Source organism: Monodon monoceros, unplaced genomic scaffold (assembly GCF_005190385.1).
Source record: "Monodon monoceros isolate NGI ecotype Baffin Bay Population unplaced genomic scaffold, NGI_Narwhal_1 Super_Scaffold_18, whole genome shotgun sequence".
In the NCBI taxonomy this organism is placed as follows: Eukaryota; Metazoa; Chordata; class Mammalia; order Artiodactyla; family Monodontidae; genus Monodon; species Monodon monoceros.
In genome coordinates, this window is record NW_021703774.1 from 35393073 (window position 1) to 35407042 (window position 13970).

Genomic DNA, 13970 nt, shown 5'->3' on the forward strand with positions numbered 1-13970 from the left:
TGTGTGTGTGTGTGTGTGTGTGTGTGTGTGTGTGTGTGTGTGTGTGTGTATGTTTAGAAGAGAGGCCCCTACTGGAAGAAGGACTGGGAGTGAAGCTTTATGGAGATAAAAAAACTACAGCTGGGCCACTTTTCAGGGAGCTTGGGATTCTTTTGCTTACAGAGAAGACAATTCCAGATAGAAACGTAAGCCTTTTCTTGACTCAGCCATGGTCCTCCTCGTAGGGAACTCAGAGTTTGATCACTCTTAGTACAGAGACTTCTGCAGATCTGCCACATCAGGGTTAGGACTAGACATGTAACGGATGCTCCTCCTGGCATCCGCCATCCCTCCTCTGCCCTCTTGAGAGCGTTTCTTCCTTCTATTTCTGTGTTTTTGTCCCTGTCAAATCCATCAGCTCTTCACTTCTCTGAGTTTTCTCAAGGACTCTTGGAGAAGAAATACTGTGGGGCCCCTGAGACTTTAGGTCCTGAAGTGAGTTGTAACTGTTCAGGTTGCCTCTGCCTGGTGAGCTCTGGAGGGGTGCATGTAGCTGGGAGAGTGCAAGTGGGCCAGAGATGGAGTTTGGATCTGGAATAGAAGGGGATGCTCCCTCTTCTCTTGGGCATAATTGTCGACATCTCAAAGATTACATATCTTTATTGAAAACTTTCATATCAAGTACATTGCTAAAATCTGGGGTAATAGAGCTGAGTAAGACACTGTCCCTGTCCTGGAGGAGCCCTTAGGAGGAGAGCGATGCACAAGCAAGTAACTGCAAAACAAGAAGTGCAATAGTCAAGGTGGGGATCGAGAGCACAAAGGAGGAAGGGAGAAAGCAGAGAAGGTCTGTATGGTGCCTGAACCTGAAGTAGGTGCCTTGCATGTCCATGAATGGGACGGCATTGATATGCAGTTAGGATGAGGAAAAGAACATTTGCAGCCTGAAAAGAGAAGTATTTATTGGCTGGGAGCTAAAGAATGCTGAGGGACTGAGTCAGACAGCAGAGATGAGAGGGCTGAATCCTGGCTGTGGAATCCAGGGCCTGGGTTCAAACCTAACCCTTCCATGTCCCAGCTGTGAGCCTTGCACACTCCCTTATATTTTAGTTACTACTGCTTCTAGAACATGGGGACAGTAAAGCCCACTCTGCAGTGTTCATATGGGAGTAGAATTAGGGTATGCATGTAAATGTACTCTGGAATCTATAAGGTGATATGCACGTGGTAGGTATTATTTTTATATTATGGGATGGGAGGGCAGAGAATAAACTATGAAGTTTAAGACTGGTGGGTCCTGCAGAGTGAGGGATGGTGAGTTCCAGTGGGAGGAGTTTGTGATTAATGTGGGTGCTGAAGTTTCACAGACATAAAGAGCCTGCGGAGCATGCCGCACGTGCCCATCAGCCTTGCCTCGATCTGGAGCGTTCAGAGTTTACATGCTATAAAGTTGGCAGGGTGGCTGTTGACAGTTTAAGAAATGGCTGCCCAGCTTTGAGATTGAGTAGCTGTTGAAAAGGAAAGTATCATTTGATTTTTGCTGTCAGAAAGAGTTAGACCAGGAGAAATTTTCTGAAAAACACATGTGCAATTTGGGGACAGTTTGTCATCATTGTGCCTTCAGGTTTTTACATGTTTTGCTCTTGTCATATTGATGTACAAATTCAAGGTTAGTCCTGACGTTCAGAACAAAGAGAGGCATAATTGTGAGTCATCCTCTTTTTTAAACTTTTTTCCCGTTAGAATGGAGAGCTTGCTGCTATTGATTTAAATGTGTTCAGGTATTATTGACGATAGTAAGTAAAGATACATTCATGAACATGACTTTATGCTAGGGTCCCAGTTTCCCTAGAAGGGCCTCTCTGAGCCAAGTGGGATGTGTGGGGCGGCTGTTGCCAGGCAGAGGAGCTCAGCATCCAAGCAGAACCAGGTGGCAGGCAGCCCTGGAAAACCAGAGACAGGGAGTGGGAAGAAGAGCCTGAACTGCAAGCAGGTAAAGAAGCAAACTGTGGGGCTATGGGCTCTTTAAATCTATAATGGGAAATGAATCAGGAAGTAAAAATTGGGAGGATGCACTTTGTCTTTGGTTGCAGAGTGTGAAATGTGCAAAGGAAAATAGATCTAAGGGGACTAAGGATTAAAGCTGTGAGGAATAGAAGAAATATAGGTGTCTGCTCTGGAGTTTTGGCATATGTTGGGATGAACCTAACTTCCTGGGTTACAGGTAGGGGTGAGTATCTGGTTCTAGAGAATATTTGAAATCCCTCCATTAGAGGTGCATTCCCTTTAGCCAACATTCCTTGAGCATCGATTATGTGGCAGGCATTATCCTAGATATTTTGGGATACATCAGTGATGAAAAAACTCAAAAAACCCTGCTGTCATAGAGTTTGCGTTCTAGCAAGGTATGAAGATAAAGGAAAAAGAAACAATAAAAATAATAAGCCAGTAAATTATGCATTATGTTATAAAATAACAAGGGGTGTGGAAGTAGAAAATATGGTACAGGGTAAAGGGGATTTTGGGAGAGCACAGGCATGGGGAGTGATATAGGAGTGGGTATCCAGTCAAAAAGAATAGCCAGGGCAAGGACCATGAAATGGGAGATTCAGTAAGGAGACCATTTGCTGGAGAGACATGAATGGGGACCCAAAAGGGCAATCATAAGAAATGAGGTCAGAGAGGCTGGGGGTGGGGGTGGCACATTACAAAGGGGCTTGTAGGACACTGTAATAGGGACTTCGGCTTTGAGGTTAAACAATGACCAGTTTGAGCATCTTTCCTTAAGTGCAGATGCCCCTAGGACAGGAAACAGACCTTGGGTCACTATTAGATAATTATGAAAGCATTTTTCAGATAACATATAGCTTTGTTGATAGGATGGAACTAGAATATTCAGGGCTTCCTGCCTGTGCTAGAACGATGAAGCGGGCACAGATAGGCAACACTGGAATACTTAAATCCATATTCATCTAGCTCACATGTTAGGTGAATATCTCTGGATGAGAATGTGTCGAAGCCCTGTTTAAATTTCTTTTCATTCTTGGTTTGCATATGGCAGGATCCTGATTGATAGAATGTTAGAGTTGTCCTTTTGGGGCTGTTGCCTTCTTTCCTCTCCCTTTCTGGTAGGAAAGCCTCAGGAGGGCTCTGGGAGGAAAGGGGGAGAGAGAGGGAACATCTGAGGAGGAAACCAGCATCCCAGCCTCTGCCAGTCCCAGGAGTGGAGTGGGACAGTGATACTTGTCTCTTCCTTGGCTGGAGATGAGCTTTCTCTCCACAGCAGGAGGGGAGAGACACAGACAGATGAAGGCCTTTGGGTCTGCTCTTTCCTTTCAAGGGGTTATGTTTGGTAGACGGTCAGGAAATGATTTCCTCCACAGGTTGGTCCAGAAGGACAGAAAGCCATCTTGGGTTGGGAGACCTGGAAGCCTGGAGGAGGGTGGCAGTTGAATTTCCAAATGTTAATGGTGGGACAACTCATTCTGGACCCAAGTCTGAGAAAATATTTTTTCTTTTCAAAGAATGTGATGGAAGTCTCTACTTTGCTTACCTGATGTTGTTTTAAGGACAGAAAATGTAAACTACGTGTGTGTCTTTAGGAAGTCCTGGGAAATAAAATGAAATACTCTGAGTCAAAGTTAAAGGTTACAAGTTGAGGGCAAGAGTTTTCCTGGGAAATCACCTTGTTCATCTCTCTCTGATCAGGTAGGACTGAACTCCTCCAGGCTGGGGAGTGAGAGCTGAGTGTGTGTGTGTGTGTGTGTGCATGTTGTCATGTGTGTGTTGAAGTCATCTACTAAACTTCCACAGGCTCCTTCACTGGGAAGGCTTTCCTATATACAAAGAAAATTTCTCTTGGTTATAACTCCTAATAAACACAGTTTCTATTGAAATAAATACAAAACAATAGCTTCAACATTCCTTCAGATAGGTCTGGCTTCATTACATTGAGTTGAGAGACACAGTGTTATTTGAGACACACCTGACCCCATGTATTTCCTCTGTGACCTATTACAGTGTCCCACATAGCATTACAAGCAACTCATTTCATCTCTCATTGAAGCCTCAGTAAGAGATAGGCTATTACTCCATGTAATATCAAATGGCTAAAGCTCTCCCAGAGATCTCCATCTCAACGCTAAGACCCAGCTCCACTCAACGACAAGCAAGCAACAGTGCAGGACACCCTATGCCAAACAACTAGCAAGACAAGAACACGACTCCACCCATTAGCAGAGAGGTTGCCTAAAATCATAATAAGGTCACAGACACCCCAAAACACACCACCAGATGTGGTCCTGCCCACCAGAAAGACAAGATCCAGCCTCATCCACCAGAACACAGGCACCAGCCCCCTCTACCAGGAAGCCTACACAACCCACTGAACCTACCTTAGCCACTGGGAGCAGACACCAAAAACAACGGGAACTACAAACCTGCAGCCTGCGAAAAGGAGACCCCAAACACAGTAACTTAAGCAACATGAGAAGGCAGAGAAACACACAGCAGATGAAATGCTCCTTCACCAGACTAAACAAATGAAGAGGAAATAGGCAGTCTACGTGAAAAATAATTCAGAGTAATGATAGTATAGAAGATCCAAAATCATGGAAATAGAAGAGAGAAAATACAAGAAATGTTTAACAAGGACCTAGAAGAACTAAAGAGCAAACAAACAGTGATGAACAACACAATAAATGAAATTAAAAATCCTCTAGAAGGGATCAATAGCAGAAAAACTGAGGCAGAAGAATGGATAAGTGACCTGGAAGATAAAATAGTGGAAATAACTACTGAAGAGCAGAATAAAGAAAAAAGAATGAAAAGAATTGAGGACAGTCTCAGAGACCTCTGGGACAACATTAAATGCCCCAACATTCGAATTATAGGGGTCCCAGAAGAAGAACAGAAAAAGAAAGCGACTGAGAAAATATTTGAAGAGATTATAGTTGAAAACTTCCCTAATATGGGAAAGGAAATAGCCAGTCAAGTCCAGGAAGCACAGAGAGTCCCATACAGGATAAATCCAAGGAGAAACATGCCAAGATACATAATTAATCAAACTATCAAAAATTAAATACAAAGAAAAAATATTAAAAGCAGCAAGGGAAAAACAACAATTAACATACATGGGAATCCCCATAAGCTTAACAGCTGAACTTTCAGCAGAAACTCTGCAAGCCAGAAGGGAGTGGCAGGACATAATTAAAGTCATGAAAGGGAAAAACCTACAACCAAGATTACTCTACCTGGCAAGGATCTCATTCAGATTTGATGGAGAAATTAAAACTTTACAGGCAGGCAAAAGCTAAGAGAATTGAGCACCACCAAACCAGCTTTACAACAAATGCTAAAGGAACTTCTCTAGTCAGGAAACACAAGAGAAGGAAAAGACCTACAATAACAAACCCAAAACAATTAAGAAAATGGTAATAAGAATATACATATCGATAACTACCTTAAATGTAAATGGATTAAATGCTCCAACTAAAAGACATAGACTGGCTGAATGGATACAAAAACAAGACCCATATATATGCTGTCTACAAGAGACCCACTTCAGACCTAGGGACACATTCAGACTGAAAGTGAGGGGATGGAAAACGATATTCCATGCAAATGCAAATCAAAAGAAAGCTGGAGTAGCAATTCTCATATCAGACAAAATAGACTTTAAAATAAAGAATGTTACAGGAGACAAGGAAGGACACTACCTAATGATCAAGGGATCAATCCAAGAAGAAGATATAACAATTGTAAATATTTATGCAGCCAACATAGGAGCACCTCAATACATAAGGCAAATGTTAACAGCCTTAAAAAGGGAAATACACAGTAACACAATCATAGCAGGGGACCTTAACATCCCAGTTTCACCAATGGAAAGATCATCCAAAATGAAAATAAATAAGGAAACACAAGCTTTAAATGATACATTAAACAAGATGTACTTAATTGATATTTATAGGACATTCCATCCCAAAACAACAGAATACACATTTTTCTCAAGTGCTCATGGAACATTCTCCAGGATAGATCATATATTGGGTCACAAATCAAGCCTTGGTAAATTTAAGAAAATTGAAATCGTATCAAGTTTCTTTTCCGACAACAACGCTATGAGACTAGATATCAATTACAGAAAAAAAATCTGTAAAAAATACAAATACATGGACGCTAAACAATACACTACTAAATAACCAAGAGACCACTGAAGAAATCAAAGAGGAAATCAAAAAATACCTAGAAACAAATGACAATGAAAACACGACGACCCAAAACCTATGGTATGCAGCAAAAGCAGTTCTAAGAGGGAGTTTATAGCAATAAAATCCTACCTCAAGAAACAAGAAACATCTCAAATAAACAACCTAACCTTACACCTAAAGCAGTTAGAGAAAGAACAAAAAAAACCCCAAAATTAGCAGAAGGAAAGAAATCATAAAAATCAGATCAGAAATAAATGAAAAAGAAATGAAGGAAACAATAGCAAAGATCAATAAAACTAAAAGCTGGTTCTTTGAGAAGATAAACAAAATTGATAAACCATTAGCCAGACTCATCAAGAAAAAAAGGGAGAAGACTCAAATCAATAGAATTAGAAATGGAAAAGGAGAAGCAACAACTGACACTGCAGAAATACAAAGGATCATGAAAGATTACTACAAGAAACTCTATGCCAATAAAATGGACAATCTGGAAGAAATGGACAAATTCTTAGAAATGCACAACCTGCCGAGACTGAACCAGGAAGAAATAGAAAATATGAACAGACCAATTACAAGCACTGAAATTGAGACTGTGATTAAAAATCTTCCAACAAACAAAAGCTCAGGACCAGATGGATTCACAGGCGAATTCTATCAAAGTTCTAGAGAAGAGCTAACACCTATCCTTCTCAGACTCTTCCAAAATATAGCAGAGAGAGGAACACTCCCAAACTCATTCTACGAGGCCACCATCACCCTGATACCAAAACCAGACAAGGATGTCACAAAGAAAGAAAACTACAGGCCAATATCACTGATGAACATAGATGCAAAAATCCTCAACAAAATACTAGCAAATAGAATCCAACAGCACATTAAAAGGATCATACACCATGATCAAGTGGGGTTTATCCCAGGAATGCAAGGATTCTTCAATATACACAAATCAATCAATGTGATAAACCATATTAACAACTTGAAGGAGAAAAACCATATGATCATCTCAATAGATGCAGAAAAAGCTTTCAACAAAATTCAACACCCATTTTTGATAAAAACCCTCCAGAAAGTAGGCATAGAGGGAACTTACCTCAACTTAAAAAAGGCCATATATGACAAACTCACATCCAACATTGTTCTCAATGGTGAAAAACTAAAACCATTTCCACTAAGATCAAGAACAAGACAAGGTTGTCCACTCTCACCACTATTATTCAACATAGTTTTGGAAGTCCTAGCCACAGCAATCAGAGAAGAAAAAGAAATAAAAGGAATACAAATTGTAAAAGAAGAAGTAAAACTGTCACTGTTTGTGGATGACATGATACTATACACAGAGAATCCTAAAGATGCTACCAGAAAACTTCTAGGGCTAACCAATGTATTTGGTAAAGTAGCAGGATACAAAATCAATGCACAGAAATCTCTTGTATTCCTATACACTAATGATGAAAAATCTGAAAGAGAAATTAAGGAAACACTCCCATTTACCACTGCAACAAAAAGAATAAAATACCTAGGAATAAACCTACCTAAGGAGGCAAAAGACCTGTATGCAGAAAAGTATAAAACACTGATGAAAGAAATTAAAGATAATACAAACAGATGGAGAGATATACCATGTTCTTGGATTGGAAGAATCAACATTGTGAAAATGACTCTACTACCCAAAGCAATTTACAGATTCAATGCAATCCCTATCAAACTACCAATGGCATTTTTAACAGAACTAGAACAAAAAATTTCACAATTTGTATGGAAACACAAAAGACCCTGAATAGCCAAAGCAATCTTGAGTACGAAAAACGGAGCTGGAGGAATCAGGCTCCCTGACTTCAGACTATACTACAAAGCTACAATAATCAAGACAGTATGGTACTGGCCCCAAAACAGAAATATAGATCAATGGAACAGGATAGAAAGCCCAGAGTTAAACCCACACACATATGGTCACCTTATTTTTGATAGAGGAGGGAAAATATACAATGGAGAAAAGACAGTCTCCTCAATAAGTGGTGTTGGGAAAACTGGACAGCTACATGTAAAAAATGCAATTAGAACACTCCCTAACACCATACACAAAAATAAACTGAAAATAGATTAAAGACCTAAATATAAGACCAGACACTATAAAACTCTTAGAAGAAAACATAGGCAGAACACTCTATGACATAAATCACAGCAAGATCCTTTTTGACCCACCTCCTAGAGAAATGGAAATAAAAACAAAAATAAACTAATGGGACCTAATGAAACTTAGAAGCTTTTGCACAGCAAAGGAAACCATAAACAAGACCAAAAGACAACCCTCAGAATGGGAGAAAATATTTGCAAATGAAGCAACTGACAAAGGATTAATCTCCAAAATTTACAAGCAACTCATGCAGCTCTATATCAAAAAAACAAACAACTCAATCCAAAAATGGGCAGAAGACCTAAATAGGCATTTCTCTAAAGCAAATATACAGATTGCCAATAAACACATGAAAGGATACTCAACATCACTAATCACTAGAGAAATGCACATCAAAAGTACAATGAGGCATCCCCTCACACTATTCAGAATAGCCATCATCAAAAAATCTATAAACATCAAATACTGGAGAGGGTGTGGAGAAAAGGGAACCCCCTTGCACTGTTGGTGGGAATGTAAATTGATACAGCCACTATGGAGAACAGTATGGAGGTTCCTTAAAAAACTAAAAATAGAACCACCATACGACCCAGCAATCCCACTACTGGGCATACACCCTGAGAAAACCATAATTCCAAAAGAGTCATGTACCACAATGTTCATTGCAGCTCTATTTACAATAGCTAGGACATGGAAGCAACCTAAGTGTCCATCAACGGATGAATGGATAAAGGAGATGTGGCACATATATACAATAGAATATTACACATCCATAAAAAGAAATGAAAGTTAGTTACTTGTAGTGAGGTGGAGAGACCTAGAGTCTGTCATACAGAGTGAAGTAAGTCAGAAAGAGATAAACAAATACTGTATGCTAACACATATATATGGAATCTAAAAAAAAATGTTTCTGAAGGACCTAGGGGCAGGACAGGAATAAAGACACAGGCGTAGAGAATGGACTTGAGGACATGGGGAGGGGAAAGGGTAAGCTGGGACAAAGTGAGACAGTGGCATGGACATATATACACTATCAAATGGAAAATAGCTAGTGGGAAGCAGCTGCATAGCACAGGTAGATCAGCTCCGTGCTTTGTGACCACTTGGAGGGATGGGATAGGGAGGATGGGAGGGAGATGTAAAAGGGAGGAGATATGGGTATATATGTATATGTATAGCTGATTTACTTTGTTATAAAGCAGAAACGAACACACCATTGTAAAGCAATTATACCCCAATAAAGATGTTAAAAAAAGAGGCTATTAAAATGTAAATATCTCCAAGATAGGGAGCTTCAGGTAATGCTTTTTGATTCTATTATGACAGCTAGTTGAGGTTGACAAGATCCTTCTGGAATAAGGGTTTTGAAATCCTACAGACCTGTGTTTGAATCTTGACTCCATCATTTAAGAGCTGTGTGATCTTGGCAACTTCTTTAACATCTCTGTATTATCTCCTGAAAAAATTGGGAGGAAATACCAGGCTTCAGTTTTGCCTAAGAAGTAAATGAGAAAAAGAGGTTAAAATATTTTATCCAATACTTGGAACATAGTTAAGATCAATAAATGAGTATTATTATGATTGTTAAGTGCTCTGGGACAGAATTTAGGATGACTGGGGTAGGAATATTGGGAACAGTTAAACAAACTCTCAAGGGAGAAAGACCTCCAGAAAACTTTATTCCACTTTCTCAGCTGACTCTACCCAAAACCCCTTTTGGAAGCTCTTTGCAGGAAAATGAATGAGCAGACTCTTCTCAGACTCTTCCAAAGGAAGAGAAGGAATTATTCAAGGTTGTGTTTCCTCTAAACCCTTCAACTACCTTTTCCCTGATCGTTTTCTTTTCCTTTCTCTCCACTTTATCATGAATTTCTTTACCTACTACCCAGGGTGCATTAAAAAGAGTAACTTGGCTCTCAGCACCAGGCTCCCACCATGTGGGCAGTGAGGCAACCAGATGCCATTCTGAGTGCTGCATCAGAGCGGGTGAGACTTGGGCATCATGGCACTGGCACAGCCCAGACTCCATTGTGCCAAGGCTCATGCTGCGCGATCACACAACTTCCTCTTTGAAGTCTGCTGCATCCACGGATTTAGGAACCAGCTTGATAGTGGGCACTGGGGAGTTTTGGAGCATCAATCCGGGCATGCCATCTGTAGCTAACTTCATACAGTGCAGGGGAAAGGGACAAATCAGGATGGAATGGTTGGCTTTGTTGACTTCGATGGGAGGGAGGGGGTGAGGAGGAGTGGGGATGCTAAAATTGCCTAGGAGTAGGTGATGACCATTATTTTCTTCCACTACTTTGCTCCTCCACTAATTTAAGACAAATTAACCTGTATTTTCTCTGGAGGGCAAAGCAGAGGTAACCATATCTGGTGATCTGATGGTCACAGGAGATGGAGATGCCAGCTTGAACTTGTGGATTCTGAGACAGTAGAAAAGGTTGCTATTATTGCTGGATAAGAGAGAGAAAGATAAAGAGGCAGATGCCACTATTGGAGATCATCAGTTCAGCCTGTCTCTACAGGTATGAAACGAACGCAGGTAGGTGGAGAACCCTTAGGTGGAGGTTTCTCTTCTTCATGTAGTATAGCAAAAGGACTGCAATCTATAGGGATACCCTTCAAGGGGATACATTTTCTCTTTAGTCTTAGTACCATTGAATGGTGGTCCTCTACAAATGAAAGCGTTAATTCTCTGCCACACAGGAGATAACTACTCCACCTTTCTGGTGAAGAAATAACTCAAGACAGTTCCAGAAACATGATTTGTGCTTATTTCTATATATGCCTTCCCTACTGGACTGTGCGATCTTGAGAGCAAAGTCTATCTTATTCATCATTGCATCCTCTGTGTCTAAGTCTGTGCCTAAAGGAAGGCAAGTAGCCATTGTCCCATGACTTCCCCAGGAAGGGGGGCACCGAGGAAAGAAACAGCCTCCATTAAAGCTTGGAGTACCTCTTGCTAATGACATCTCAGTCTTTCAGGAACATTCTCTCTCTGACTAGATAGGGAGTCAGAATTGTTGTTGGTAAATGATCCAGTGATGGCTCTTCTGGGGGATTATTATGAAGTTGGAGATTTCTCCTGGTCTCTACAATATAACCCTCACCAAGACCCAGCATGGAGGAAAGCTGACCTGGATTGGAAAAATTCAAAGTTTAATTTATTCTGAAAGGTGATCAATTTATTCTTGCAACCTCTCAAACCTACTTTGAGAAAGAGAAGGGCATCATATTAAAACTTGATGGAAGGGGTTCCCATGCTCTGTCATGGTTTCTAGGGAGGATGTAACTTTTCTTTATAAGCTGACTTTCTTGACATTTCTCTCCTTTCCAGGAAGATTAGTGAATCTCTAAGCTCTGGCATGTGCCTCCTGTTTTAGTAGGCTTCCAAAGGAGATAATTAAAGTACAGCCCAATATCTAGATCAGTATAGGTAAAACTGGTCTCTTCTTTCCCAAACTTGCTCCTTCTGGGACCATCAATTTCTGTGCCTGGTTGTGAGGAGACTTGTGGTTCTATTCAGGAAGAATAAATTGTATCAGCTTGCAATGACGCCCTTTGGGTCTTTTGGTATGAACTTGCAGCTCAGCCAGTATGGAATGGGAAGGTGGTGTTAGTGTGAGGAGAATATGTTCAGATCTCTGTACCTTCACCTACTCCCCAGGTGATCTTGGGCAAACCCCTTAACTTCTCTGGACCTCAATTTCCTGCTTCTGTATAAAAAAAGGAGCAAGTGCTATACTACCTTGCAGTGACATTGGGGGTTAACCTTGGTGCTTCCCATAGAGCTGGTGTGCACTCTGATGAACAGAGAGGAGGCACGTGGTGCTGTGTTAGAGGCAGTGTGCTCTGGTGAACCGTGCACGGGTTTTGGACTCAGCCATCAGTTCAAATCCTAGCTATCCCCTGCGTATTCACTTGGGATGCCAAGAACCTTCCCTATGCTTCACTTTCTTTGGCTTTGAAATGGGAATAAATGATATATACTTCTATGAATTGGTGTGAGGATTAATTGTGGCAGCTCATGCCTACAACTGTTTATTTCCAGTACCATCCCATTTGCATCTGTCACTTGAACTTGAATTTCACTAACTCCTTAGATTATAACTCACTCTGTTTGGTGCAGAATAGCCACAGTTTCAGTTTTTAGGGATAATTTATCAACAATCTTCAGGGTACTTGACTGAGTTCTTCCTGTATTCTTTTAGAAAGCACATTTTCTTGGACTTACTACTCTTCCATAGTCTAAATTCACAGACCTTATGAATCACAGGGATCTCAAACTCAAATGCTGATAGAGGCCAGGTGATAATAAAAATGTGTGAATTAGCCCATGTATAAGACATTAGGGAATAAGTTGGGACTGTGGTGGACAAAAGTATCTGTCCATCCAAAGGCTTTCAAAGTCAAACTAAACTAAATAAACAAGCAACTAGTAAAATACTTTGGAAGACAGGTAGCCTGATTTGGCTCACAGGATGCTGGTTTGAGACATGTTTTACCCCTCTCAGTCATTTGGGTCAACCTCATTGTTAGAAAGGATATGGAGTGATGGGGATGCCTACACTCTGCTGGTGGGCAGGTAATTTGGTACAATCACTTTATAAAACAGTTTGACATTATCGTGTAAATTTAAACATTCACTTCCTCTCTTTCCTTCAAATTGCACTGCTGATAATACCCAAGAGATACACCTACACGTGTGTACCAGGATATATGCATAAGAGTATCCATAGCAGCACTGTTCAGTAGCAAGAATGTAAACAGCTCAAGTACCCACTGAGGGAGAAGTGGGTGAGTAAACTGTGGTATATAGTCAGTCATATAATGAAATATTATTTGGCAGGAAAAAGGAATATACTACAGCTGCATTCAACAATAAGAATGAAATTTAGCAATATAAAATTAAGTTTAAAAAGTCAGACACCAAGATATTATGTCGCATGTTGCCCACTTTATACAGTTTAAGAAACTAAAATGAAAAAGATGGTTTTTGAAATACATATAAAAGGAAGAAATGGCTTCCTTTAGCGTGGTGCTACAGCGTGTGGGGTTGGGGAGGGGATGGGGTGGGAAAAGACCACAACACTGTCAAGTACCAAAAGTACCAGTCTGCATCAAGGTGCTAATTTTTGCTTTGTTTGTGTGTATGTGGCTGCTTGTTACATTATTTAAAGGTAAAACAAGGCAAGATAAACTATGCTTCATATCTTTCAGAATGTTGTCAGAAACAAATGAGTAATTTAATGTAAAAGTGCTTTGTAAACTTTAGCCATGCAACATAAACTTAAGGGGTTATTATGATAAAGTAAGCATGAACATTGGTAGCTTGTTGCTAAATTCCCAGGGTACTGTGAGTTATCCATTTGGTGGATTGTATGTCTTTGGGTAATTTGTAATACCAGACTCATTTCTTCCAACTTCTTGCAATTTTCTCCCCTTCACTCTCTCTGTCTTTTTTTTTTTTTTAATGTTGAGCCTTCTTTTAATTAATTTATTTTTATTTTTGGCTGTGTTGGGTCTTCGTTTCTGTGCCAGGGCTTTCTCTAGCTGTGGCAAGCGGGGGCCACTCTTCATTGCGGTGTGCAAGCCTCTCACCGTCGGGGCCTCTCTTGTTGCGGAGCACAGGCTCCAGA